Genomic DNA, 12,994 nt, shown 5'->3' with positions numbered 1-12,994 from the left:
GCACTTCTGATATTCTTCCAAGGGCCATTTGCCAACAAAGCCAGCATTCTTTTCTCATGGAATGACACAGGGAAACCAGTCAAGATCTAATAGACACAGAGCAGGAGACAGAGTCCTTAGTGATCAGCAAGCACACCTTGTCCACACTTCTGGAGAGAAATGTCGCCTGGTTCCTAAGCACAGTCAGCAGGGAAAACATGGACACACATGCTGGCTGACACGTGACATGGAGTAATGTATTGGGGCAGATGGCAGCAGGTCTGTATTGTTCACACAAGGACTCTAATCCCTTTTGACTTATTTCTAAACAGTGGTCACTTAAGCCTTTGCTTGGATCTAAAGCAGTGCTGTCCCAGGTCCCTCCCCAGCACACAGTTCCGGTGCAGTATTCTCCCTAGAGCATCCTAGAGACAACAGAACAGAAGCACAGGACTCCTGTGGAGAGACTCTCAGTGCACATGGTGACCCAAGTCCATCACCAAGGACTTACACTGGGTATTCCTGGGATTTTCCATTGTCTAGGATCTCAAGTAACACTCATAAAGTCAGGAGCCCAGAATGAACAGCATAGTTTCTTATCTTTCCCACAAACCAATCACACTTATGCAATCCCTCACTGAGCTCTCTTTCCAGGAGATTCTAGACTCTACAACCTAGCGATTCAAAGTCACCACCACAGCTCCAGGTTTTCCAACTGGAAGCATAGATATCACATTGAGCTATAATCTTGCACTCTTTCTCCCCGAGTCTCGTGACTATCTCATCTTGTAAAACACAGTCCATTTTCAAAGTCCTCAATGACTTTAATTTTAAAGCATTTTAAAGTTCTAGTTAACTTTGAGGGTGAAAAAGAAATGGCCCCTGACCTCTCACATGAAGAGACTGCCACCTCTAGGGCTCTTGTAGGAGAAACCAAACAATGGCTATAAAAATCCAGAAAAACAGTTGGCCAATACCTCAACCCAGGGACAGGGTCTCCTTCCTTCCCAGGTTTCAGAAGTGGAGGAGCTATACCTGCTTGACTGGGGGAGTCAGTGTATCCCTTCAATGGACAAGGTTATACAATAGCTCTGCCCTGACAAGAAAACTCCCAACTCTGCATACTTCAGAGAAGGAGCCAGGATTGACTTACTTGGTAAACCAGACGACCACTCATTTTAGGCAGAAACCTACCACATAGCTCTCTGCCCTAGAAGAGAGATAACTAAAATTTCTATAGCATCATGTTTTGTGCAGGCCTGGTCCTAAGCAGAACACACTAAACTCGGAGACTGTCTGAAGCTTTGCTTAGTGTCAGATTCAGATTGAGAAATTGCCTGACCAGAGAAAGTATCTTGTGATTCACTTGGCCTGAAGCTACTGTAATACCCAGTCAGTCACCCTGACAGTGCTCTCATTGGATAGTAAGATCAGCTATCTGATAACAAGGCAAAGGCAGTGGTCCATGTCCCATCCAACTAGAAAATTCAACATGAGCTCTGATTTTCTAAGACATCTCTAAAATGTATTTGTAATTGATACATCTAGAATTATAGATTAGACTACATTGGTTTATCCAAAGGAGGAGGGGAGAGAGAAAGAAAGAGAGGAGGAGGAGGAATTGAGTACTTGAGAAAGAGCAGAAAAGGAAGCCGAACCCTCAAACACATGGATACCAATGAACAGCCACAGGTATTGGGAGGAGTTACACTGGGCCAGCACAGAACAAGCACACAAACCGTCTGTAGTATTAGATGTAATTCACAGCATTACACGGGCTTCCAGATGTACCCCGTGGGAAATATGTCAGGTGACTGTGGGAAGAATAGATGGGGGTTCTGTACCCAAAATTTTTGTATGATATTCCTTAGAAAGACAACACAGGAGCTGGTGAGATGGCTCAGTGGGTAAGAGCACCCGACTGCTCTTCCGAAGGTCCGGAGTTCAAATCCCAGCAACCCCATGGTGGCTCACAACCATCAGTAATGGGATCTGACTCCCTCTTCTGGTGTGTCTGAAGACAGCTACAGTGTACTTATATAAAAATAAATAAATCTTTAAAAAAAAAAAAAAAAGAAAGAAAGACAACACAGGTCACTGAAAGAACCTAAGACTAACAGGACATTTTCCAAGTCACCATGCGACTCCGTGACTGTGGCACTGACTCATAATTGTGTTTCACAAACAAATCCCAGAACAGGGACCTCGCAGTTGGAAACAACAGAATCCTCAAATGCCTTTTGCTCACAGAAATCTTCATTAACAATTACCCATAAACCAGGACACTGTGGGTCCTTGAATGCCTAACTCTCACCTCATTTCATGGTCCAAAGCCCTGAATGAAATCTAATTGAGAACCAAAAGAATACAGCCTCAGTCACATCAATCCTCTTCCTTCCACAGAGTCACATATCAGCAGTGGGGAGAACTCTCTGGCTGGAGGTTCCCTCCCCCAACATTCTGAGATGCTTCCAGGGAGCTCTCTCTTATCACTGCACAGGGAACACAGCTTAAACTCTGCATCTATGCCTCTAATAGAAAGGAGATAGGACAAGGTGGTCACAGTGGGTAGCATCCACACCTCAGTCACACATCAGTGGCTTGGCCTGTGTGGTGCCTGTGAAGATGTCTGTCAAGATCAAAAAATCACAAGGGGAAAGGTCAACCTAGCTTTTGTAGTAAGTGTAGCAAGTGTAGTTATTCTCCCCACTGAACCTCTGATCATATAACAATTATAACCCCAAAGCTACAAGAAAGAAGAAACATATCATAAAGAAAGGGTAGCCCCAATGACTTATAACAGATTTTTCACCCTCATGTCATGAAAACTACAAAATGTTAATGTAAATAATGAAAAAAGAGAAATGTATGATACCTTATACTCACTGGTAAGATCAATTAGTACTGTTAAAAAGTCTATAGTTTTCTGTGCTGGTTGGGTTTTGTCAACTTGACACAAACTACAGTTACTCGGAAAGTGTGAAGCTCAATTGAGAAACTGCCCTTTTGATATTGGCCTGTAGACCATGGGTCATGTTTGTGATTCATGACAGATGCAGGGGGGGCCTAGTTCACTGTGCACAGTATCACATCTGGACAAATGGTCCTGGGTTATATAAGAAAGCAGGCTGAGCAAGCCAGGAAAAGCAAGCAGACCTATGCAGTGTTCCTCCATGGCCTCTGCTTCAGTTCCTGCCTCCAGAGTGCCAGAAGCCAAGTATTGAAATACTTAGGCATATGTGCTTGGCTTCTCTTCTTTTTCAGTTCTAGTGCTTAGGGCCAGGCAGTCAACCAAAGCCTGAGGGTAAAGGCTCCACTTCCTGTTCAGTCCTATAGATTCTGAGTCCTCTACCACCCTTTTGTTGTTGTTGTTGTTTTGTTTTGTTTTGTTTTTTGCCATTCCTATGCTATTTATCTCAGTAACCTTGAAGTATAATTTGTAAACAGGCATGTGACACACCCAACTTGGTTGTTTTGCCTTGAGTAAGTAGATTACTTTTTGCCTTCTTATGGACTTTAGGACATTTTTCTTCTGTGTGAAGGCTGTGTTATAGTACTATATTATAGTAGGGACTACACTAAGTCTGTAGACCTCTGTGTGGATGTCCCAGTAAGTTAGGTTCTGTGGCTGTGTTAAGTACCCTGACCAAAAGCATCTCAGGGCTGATAGGAGTCAGTTCACCTTCTGATGGCAGTCCATCATGGAGGGAATTCAGGGCAGGAAGTCAAGCAGGGTAGGCACTTTGGAGGCAGGAACTGAAGCTGAGGCCATGGAGGAACACTGCATAGTCTGCTTGCTTTTCTTGGCTTGCTCAGCCTGCTTTCTTATATAACCCAGGACCATTTGTCCAGCTGTGATACTGTGCACAGTGAACTAGGCCCCCCCTGCATCTGACATGAATCGCAAACATGACCTATGGTCTACAGGCCAATATCAAAAGGGCAGTTTCTCAATTGAGGTTCACACTTTCCAAGTAACTGTAGTTTGTGTCAAGTTGACAAAAAACAACTTTTGCACAGGAAACTACAGACATTTTAACAGTACTAATTGATCTTACCAGTGAGTATAAGATATCATGCATTTCTCTTTTTTCATTATTTTTAAACTTAATTTATAGGGGGGGGGGAGATGTTGGAAATCATACTGTCAGAAGTATGGTTTCACAGCCTCCCACCCTAAGAAAGCCAATTGGCCTTGATTGAGTGGCAAGCTCATCCAGGTGTAAACAGTGGAACCATTAAGGCTGGGGGAGGGCAGGCTACATCTCCTTCCTGTTGTTAATAAAAAAAAAAAAAAAAAAAAGGAAAGGCTGGCCTGAGGCAAAAAATTTATCTATGCTCAATAGTTCTGCCAGAATTCTTAGGGCTAAAGAAAAAAACAGAGCCGGTCATACCCCTCCTCTTTGTTTCCTGCCTGTCATCCAAAACTTCGGAGGAATATCAACTCAGTGTTATTCTTTTTTTTTTTTTTAAAGATTTATTTATTGTATGTAAGTACACTGTAGCCATCTTCAGACACTCCAGAAAAGGGTGCCAGATCTCGTTACGGATGGTTGTGAGCCACCATGTGGTTGCTGGGATTTGAACTCTGGACCTTCGGAAGAGCAGTCGGGTGCTCTTACCCACTGAGCCATCTCACCAGCCCTCAGTGTTATTCTTAACAAAGTGCATTTCAAATTTGTTCCAACGCCCTACTTAAAATTCAACCAGGAAGTTACCTATTCAGCACTAATTAGCATTATAAAGTCAGAGCCTACTGCTCAGGGCTTTTCTGTTAGTTGTTTACTAGGATAGAAAGGGCAGTCTTATCCAGATACAGTTTTCCATAAGGAAAGTTAGGGAATCCCACAGAGACAGGTGTCGTGTCCCCCCCCCCCCCCCCCCCCCCCCCCCCCCCCCCCGTACAGGACATTAGAAGTTAAAGGTCCTGGGAGCTCCATCTGAACTTGGAAGGCAAAGCCTTCAGAGGTAGTTTCTGGCACCACATTTTGATCTTCCTCTTCCTCCACTGAGAAGTACTTCTCAATTAAGTTCAACGAGGCCTTGTATACAGACTCGTTTTCATGGCTCTGTAGTGCTTCAATTTTATCCAAGCCTCCATACTCTTCAATCATTATACTGAGCTTTTCTGTCTCACATAGTTTCTCTGCAGCCTGAAAGATATTTGAAATGGCATCAAGAATAACCTGAATAATCTTGGTATCTTTTGCACTCAGGAGGTTCATCAAAGGTTCTATTATCCCACAGTGAACGAGATACACAATCTGTTCAACAGTCCCACTGCTGGTATAGTTGGTTATAGCCCACTAGGCCTCCTTCTGTGTCTTAAAGTCTGCCTTAGAGAGGACACCAACAAGAAAGGGGACTAGGCCGTGATTCACAACTTGTATCTGGTCCTGGCGTCCAGCTGTAATGTTCAACACTGTCTACATGGCTTCCTTCTGAATATTAGTTTTGGGGTTTGTTAGCAGGCTGGGAAAGACTGCAAGTGCTCCTGCTGCATCTATCACTTTCTGAGTCTGTTCATCTGTTCCAGTGACAATATTCCTTATGGCTCTTAGTGCGGGAGTGGGCAGTTTAGTAGCTCCTAGAAGCTTCACAAGTTGGGGAACAACTCCTTTCTTCACAACCATCTCAATGCACTCATTTGGACGGACCATCAGTCAGGTAGGAAATGGCCCAGCAGGAATCTGCTAGTACTTCTGGATCACTGTGGTTCAGGAGTGGAACTAAAGTAGGAAGAAATCTGCTCAACAGCGTCTAAGGGAGGTGCAGGGTTCTTGTTTCGACAAAGGTTTGAAAGTGTCCAGGTAAGATTACGTAAGTAACCACATGCCAAGGATGACAGATCAGGAACTGCAAGAAGTGCCAACAGTGGGTCAATTGCACCGTGTTTGATAACTAAGTATCAGAAAGCTGAACCATCACCTGCAATGTTTCCAAGAGCCCAAACAGCTTGCTCGCTGATGTGAGCATGGGGAGATGCCAAGAGAAAAATAAATGCTGGGATAGCACCTCCATCCACCACAGCTTTGGTCTGTTCAGATGTTCCAGAAGCAATGTTGGTGAGTGCCCAAGCAGACTCAAACTGAATAGAACTACAATCATTTTTAACCAAGAAGGACACAAATTTTGGGATCAAACCAGCCCGGATGATGTTGTCTGTAGGAGGCTGTTTCTCTCTACAAAGCAATTTCTGAGCAGCTTGAGTAGCTTGGAGCTGGCTTTCCAAATTGTTACTGTTTACGCCTTAAACAATGTCCTCAACAGACCAATTTACAGTCCCCTGGTTGTTCCTGTTTTCCTGTAGCGGAAAAGTCTCATCAACAGGAAAGGAGCTGACGTTTCTCCTTTTCAGCATCTGCTCATCTTTTTTAGCTTTCCTGAGTTCCACATTAACTTCTATTCCGCAGCGATGCATTTCTGTACTGTCCTTCCCCTTGTTCTTGAACCTGTTAAGTCGGGCAGCTGGTAAGTTAGCATTCTCGTTCGTGGACATGGCTGCAGGAACAAGGAGGAAAGCTGTACAGCCGGCTCAGACTTCCATGAAAGGCGGTGCGGGGGCACTCAAGATGCGGGTCGGCGGCTGTGGAAACGTCTAGGCAGCGTCTTTTTAATGGAGACTCTAATCACTTAATTCTTACAACAGGAGTCATGAAAACCCTTTGACTTGGGTGTAAAACAGTGATGCTCTGAGGGATTGGCTCGCCACAGTGTAGGCACAGCACTCCTCTCACCACAGGCACCAGGGCAGTGCGACCTCTATGGAGAGACTCTCAGGGGAAGGTCATGTTGATTTCATCAGATATAGTGAGCATTTCCTGGTATCACTATCATCAAAATCCTAGTTACACCTAGCACAGTGAACACAAATACATGCCTAGACACATGAGTTTCCTTGAGTCACAGAGTTTCCTTCTCAACACACAGATATAAATCCATCCATAGCTTCTGTTCCCCAACAACACAAACACTATATGTGAAACCTGGCTGCCATATGAAATAATAGAATAGGCACATACATCTTCTCAGGGTTGTTTGATTTTTTTAGATCTATAGTTGTGCTGTATACAAGCTCTTTATTAAGAGCCTCCATGTATGCACATATATGTGATTCTGTGTGGCTGAGCACAATGTTTGAGACTGAGGGTTGTAGTGGTTGTGATGGTGATGGTGGTGGTTTGTGTATGTGTGTATAACTAAGAGTGTGGGGTGTGCATGAGTGTGGCACATGCTCAAATTTATTACTCAGCAACCCTATGTCTTGTCTCATGAGACATCAGAACATAATACAGAAACATGTCGATATAAAGAAACTATTAAAGAACAGTTAGCACAGTCTTCTTCACAAAATCAAAAGATAGAAAGCTAGTAAATATCAACAGTTATCACTCAGAAAATAAGGTCATTCAATGAAAAGATCATAATGTGATCACTAAAGGAAGGTGTCAAGTCTGTTAAGCTTTGGCTTGTGTCTCTAATGTATTTATTGTCAAGCAAAATGCATGGAAAAGAACATCTTGTATCTTTATGACTTTGTTAAGGTGGTCCACTCTTTCAACACCCATTCAATATAGTACTTGAAGTCTTACCTAGAGCAATAAGGCAACTAATGAGATCAGGGACCGCAAATTGATACGGAAGAAGTCAAGTTGCCTTTATTTGCAGATGATGTGATAGTGTATATATGTGTCCCCAAAAGTTCCACCAGGGAACTCTAACAGCTATTGAACACTTTCAGTAAAATATCTGGATATAAAATTAACCCAGAAAATCAGTAGCCTCCCTATGACAAATAGGCTAGAAAAATAATCAGGGAAACATCATCTTTCACGATAGCCTCAAACAATAGAAAATCTCTTGGTAAATCTAATAGAGGGAATTCTAAAAGAGGTTACCTCTAAAAGACATAACTAATCAAGCAAGTGAAAGCCTTGTAAAATAAAAACTTCAAGTCTTTGAAGAAAGAAATGTATGAAGATATCAGAAGATGGAACAGTCTCTCAAGCTCATAGATCTTTAGGATTAATCTAGTAAAAATGGCTATCTTTGCAGAAGCAATCTACAGAATCAATGTGATCGCCATCAAAATGCCAACACAGTAGTTCACATACCCTGAAAGGACAATCCTCAAGTTCTAATTGAAACCTCAAAAAATCTCAGGACAGCTGAAACAATCCTGAAGAATAATAGAGCTACCGGAGTTCTCACCATCCTGATCTCAAATTCTACTATAATGCTATAGTAATAAAAACAGCATGTTTCTGGCATTAAAAACAGACATATTTATACTACGTTTGGGCATATACCCAAAGAACACATCCCACCACAGTGACACTTTTCCACCATATTCAATGCTGCTCCATTCATAATTCTTGATCTTACAGCACAAGCCATTGCTGTTCTATTCAGGAATTTTTCCCCTGTGCCCATATCTTCGAGGCTTTTTCCCACTTTCTCCTCTATAAGTCTCAATGTCTCTGGTTTTATGTGGAGTTCCTTGATCCACTTAGATTTAACCTTAGTACAAGGAGATAGGAATGTATCAATTCGCATTCTTCTACATGTTAATCGCCAGTTGTGCCAGCACCATTTGTTGAAAATGCTGTTTTTCCCCCCCCCCACTGGATGGTTTTAGCTCCCTTATCAAAGATCAAGTGACCATAGGTATGTGGGTTCATTTCTGGGTCTTCAATTCTATTCCATTGGTCTACTTGTCTGTTGCTATAACAGTACCATGCAGTTTTTATCACAATTGCTCTGTAGTAAAGCTTTAGGTCAGGCATATTGGTTCCATCAGAGGTTCTTTTATCCTTGAGAAAAGTTTTTGCTATTCTAGATTTTTTGTTATTACAGATGAATTTGCAGATTGCCCTTTCTAATTCGTTGAAGAATTGAGTTGGAATTTTGATGGGGATTGCTTTGAATCTGTAGATTGCTTTTTGGCAAGATAGCCATTTTTACTATATTGATCCTGCCAATCCATGAGCACGGGAGATCTTTCCATCTTCTGAGATCTTCTTTAATTTCTTTCTTCAGAATCTTAAAGTTCTTATCATACAGATTTTTCACTTCCTTAGTTAGAGTCACGCCAAGATATTTTATATTATTTGTGACTATTGAGAAGGGTATTGTTTCCCTAATTTCTTTCTCAGCCTGTGTATCCTTTGTGTAGAGAAAGGCCATTGACTTGTTTGAGTTACTTTTATATCCAGCTACTTCACTGAAGCTGTTTATCAAGTTTAGGAGTTCCCTAGTGGAATTTTTAGGGTCACTTATATATACTATCATATCATCTGCAAAAAGTGATATTTTGACTTCTTCCTTTCCAATTTCTATCCCCTTGATCTCCTTTTGTTGTCGAATTGCTCTGGCTAGGACTTCAAGTACAATGTTGAATAGGTAGGGAGAGAGTGGGCAGCCTTGTCTAGTCCCTGATTTTAGTGGGAATGCTTCCAGCTTCTCACTATTTACGTTGATGTTGGCTACTGATTTGCTGTAGATTGCTTTTATCATGTTTAGGTATGGGCCTTGAATTCCTGATCTTTCCAAGACTTTTATCATGAATGGGTGTTGGATTTTGTCAAGCGAGATGGTCATGGGGTTTTTGTCTTTCAGTTTGTTTATATAATGGATTACGTTGATGGATTTCCATATATTAAACCATCCCTGCATCCCTGGAATGAAACCTACTTAGTCAGGATGGATGGTTGTTTTGATGTGTTCTTGGATTCGGTTAGCAAGAATTTTATTGAGTATTTTTGCATCGATATTCATAAGGGAAATTGGTCTGAAGTTCTCTATTTTTGTTGGGTCTTTCTATGGTTTAGGTATCAGAGTAATTGTGGCTTCACAGAATGAATTGGGTAGAGTACCTTCTGCTTCTATTTTATGGAATAGTTTGTGAAGAACTGGAATTAGATCTTCTTTGAAGGTCTGATAGACTATTAATGACTGCTTCTATTTCTTTAGGGGATATAGGACTGTTTAGATCATTAACCTGATCCTGATTTAACTTTGGTACCTGGTATCTGTCTAGAAATTTGTCCATTTCATCCAGGTTTTCCAGTTTTGTTGAGTATAGCCTTTTGTAGAAGGATCTGATGGTATTTTGGATTTCTTCAGGATCTGTTGTTATGTCTCCCTTTTCATTTCTGATTTTGTTAATTAGGATGCTGTCCCTGTGCCCTCTAGTGAGTCTGGCTAAGGGTTAATCTATCTTGTTGATTTTCTCAAAGAACCAGCCTCCTCGTTTGGTTGATTCTTTGAATAGTTCTTCTTGTTTCCACTTGGTTGATTTCGCCCCTGAGTTTGATTATTTCCTGCCTTCTACTCCTCTTGGGTGAATTTGCTTCCTTTTGTTCTAGAGCTTTTAGCTGTGTTGTCAAGCTGCTAGTGTGTGCTCTCTCTAGTTTCTTTTTGGAGGCACTCAGAGCTATGAGTTTTCCTCTTAGAAATGCTTTCATTGTGTCCCATAAGTTTGGGTAAGTTGTGGCTTCATTTTCATTAAACTCTAAAAAGTCTTTAATTTCTTTCTTTATTTCTTCCTTGACCAAGGTATCACTGAGAAGAATGTTGTTCAGTTTCCACGTGAATGTTGGCTTTCCATTATTTATGTTGTTATTGAAGATCAGCCTTAGTCCACGGTGATCTGATAGGATGCATGGGACAATTTCAATATTTTTGTATCTGTTGAGGCCTGTTTTGTGACCAATTATATGGTCAATTTTGGAGAAGGTACCATGAGGTGCTGAGAAGAAGGTATATCCTTTTGTTTTAGGATAAAATGTTCTGTAGATATCTGTTCAATCCATTTGTTTCATAACCTCTGTTAGTTTCACTGTGTCCCTGTTTAGTTTCTGTTTCCAGGATCTGTCCATTGATGAAAGTGGTGTGTTGAAGTCTCCCACTATTATTGTGTGAGGTGCAATGTGTGCTTTGAGCTTTACTAAAGTTTCTTTAATGAAAGTGGCTGCCCTTGCATTTGGAGCATAGGTATTCAGAATTGAGAGTTCCTCTTGGAGGATTTTACTTTTGATGAATATGAAGTGTCCCTCCTTGTCTTTTTTGGTAACTTTTGGTTGGAAGTTGATTTTATTCAATATTAGAAGGGCTACTCCAGCTTGTTTCTTTAGGCCATTTGCGTGCAAAATTGTTTTCCAGCCTTTCATTCTGAAGTAGTGTCTGTCTTTTTCCCTGAGATGGGTTTCCTGTAAGCAGCAAAATGTTGGGTTCTGTTTGTGTAGCCAGTCTGTTAGTCTATGTCTCTTTATTGGGGAATTGAGTCCATTGATATTAAGAGATATTAAGGAAAAGTAATTGTTGCTTCCTATTATTTTTGTTGTTAGAGTTGGCATTCTGTTCTTGTGGCTGTCTTCTTTTAGGTTTGTTGAAGGATTACTTTCTTGCCTTATTTAGGGTGTGGTTTCCATCCTTGTATTGTTTTTTTTTTTTTTTTCTGTTATTATCCTTTAAAAGGGCTGGATTTGTGGAAAGATAATGTGTGAATTTGGTTTTGTCATGGAATACTTTGGTTTCTCCATCTATGGTAATTGAAAGTTTGGCTGGGTATAGTAGCCTGGGCTGACATTTGTGTTCTCTTAGTGTCTGTATAACATCTGTCCAGGATCTTCTGGCTTTCATAGTCTTTGGTGAAAAGTCTGGTGTAATTATGATAGGCCTGCCTTTATATGTTACTTGACCTTTTTTCCTTACTGCTTTTAATATTCTATCTTTATTTAGTGTATTTGTTGTTCTGATTATTATGTGTCGGGAGGAATTTCTTTTCTGGTCCAGTCTATTTGGAGTTCTGTAGGCTTCTTGTATGTTCATGGGCATCTCTTTCTTTAGATTTGGGAAGTTTTCTTCTATAATTTTGTTGAAGATATTTGCTGGCCCTTTAAGTTGAAAATCTTCATTCTCATCCATTCCTATTATCCGTAGGTTTGGTCTTTTCATTATGTCCTGGATTTCCTGGATGTTTTGAGTTAGGATCTTTTTGCATTTTGCATTTTCTTTGATTGTTGTGCCGATGTTCTCTATGGAATCTTCTGCACCTGAGATTCTCTCTTCCATCTCTTGTATTCTGCTGCTGATGCTGGCATCTATTGTTCCAGATTTCTTTCCTAGGGTTTCTATCTCCAGCGTTGCCTCACTTTGGGTTTTCTTTATTGTGTCTACTTCCTCTTTAGGTCTAGTGTGGTTTTGTTCATTTCCATCACCTGTTTGGATGTGCTTTCCTGTTTTTCTTTAAGGACTTATACCTGTTTGATTGTGTTTTCCTATTTTTCTTTAAGGTCTTGTAACTCTTTAGCAGTGTTCTTCTGTATTTCTTTAAGTGAGTTATTAAAGTCCTTCTTGATGTCCTCTACCATCATCATGAGATATGCTTTTAAATCCGAGTCTAGGTTTTCAGGTGTGTTGGGGTGCCCAGGACTGGGTGAGGTGGGAGTGCTGCGTTCTGTTGATGGTGAGTGGTCTTGGTTTCTGTTAGTAAGATTCTTACATTTGCCTTTCGCCATCTGGTAATCTCTGGAGTTGTCTCTGGTTAGAGCTTGTTCCTCAGGTGATTCTGTTAGCCTCTATCTGCAGACCTGGGAGACTAGCTCTCTCCTAAGTTTCAGTGGTCTGAGCACTCTCTGCAGGCAAGCTCTCCTCTTGCAGGGAAGGTGCATAGATATCTGGCATTCGGACCTGCCTCCTGGCAGAAGATGAAGGCCTGAAAAAGGGCCTGTCCCAGAAGCTGTTAGCTTCTGTTGTCCACACTCTCACCTGCGCAGACTAGTGTTAGAGTGATCCGGGAACCAAGATGGTTTCCCCAGGTGCTCCAGCAAAGCCCTCCTGGGTGGGGAGGACACCTGTCCTCTGGCGGGAAGGTGCCCAGATGTCTGGAGCCGAAACGGGGTCTGCCTCAGAAGCTGTCCTCTAGGGACCTTGGGGGTGTCCTCTGACTCCACACCCAGGTGACCTGGTGCTGTCGCCAACCGGAAAGGACTTGTGACCCTGGTCAGGCCGG

The 12,994-nt window shown here is 41.7% G+C and overlaps 1 pseudogene; it reads right to left on the bottom strand.

The window, feature by feature from the left end:
• Window positions 1-4,890: 4,890 nt before the first annotated feature.
• Window positions 4,891-6,562, bottom strand: LOC110288993 (importin subunit alpha-1 pseudogene; annotated as a pseudogene).
• Between the last annotated feature and the right edge of the window lie 6,432 nt (window positions 6,563-12,994).

This window comes from Mus caroli, unplaced genomic scaffold (assembly GCF_978045245.1).
Source record: "Mus caroli unplaced genomic scaffold, Mus_caroli_1 scaffold_1, whole genome shotgun sequence".
NCBI lineage: Eukaryota > Metazoa > Chordata > Mammalia > Rodentia > Muridae > Mus > Mus caroli.
The sequence above is the reverse complement of the archived record's forward strand: the minus strand, read 5'-3'. Positions and strand labels throughout refer to the sequence as shown.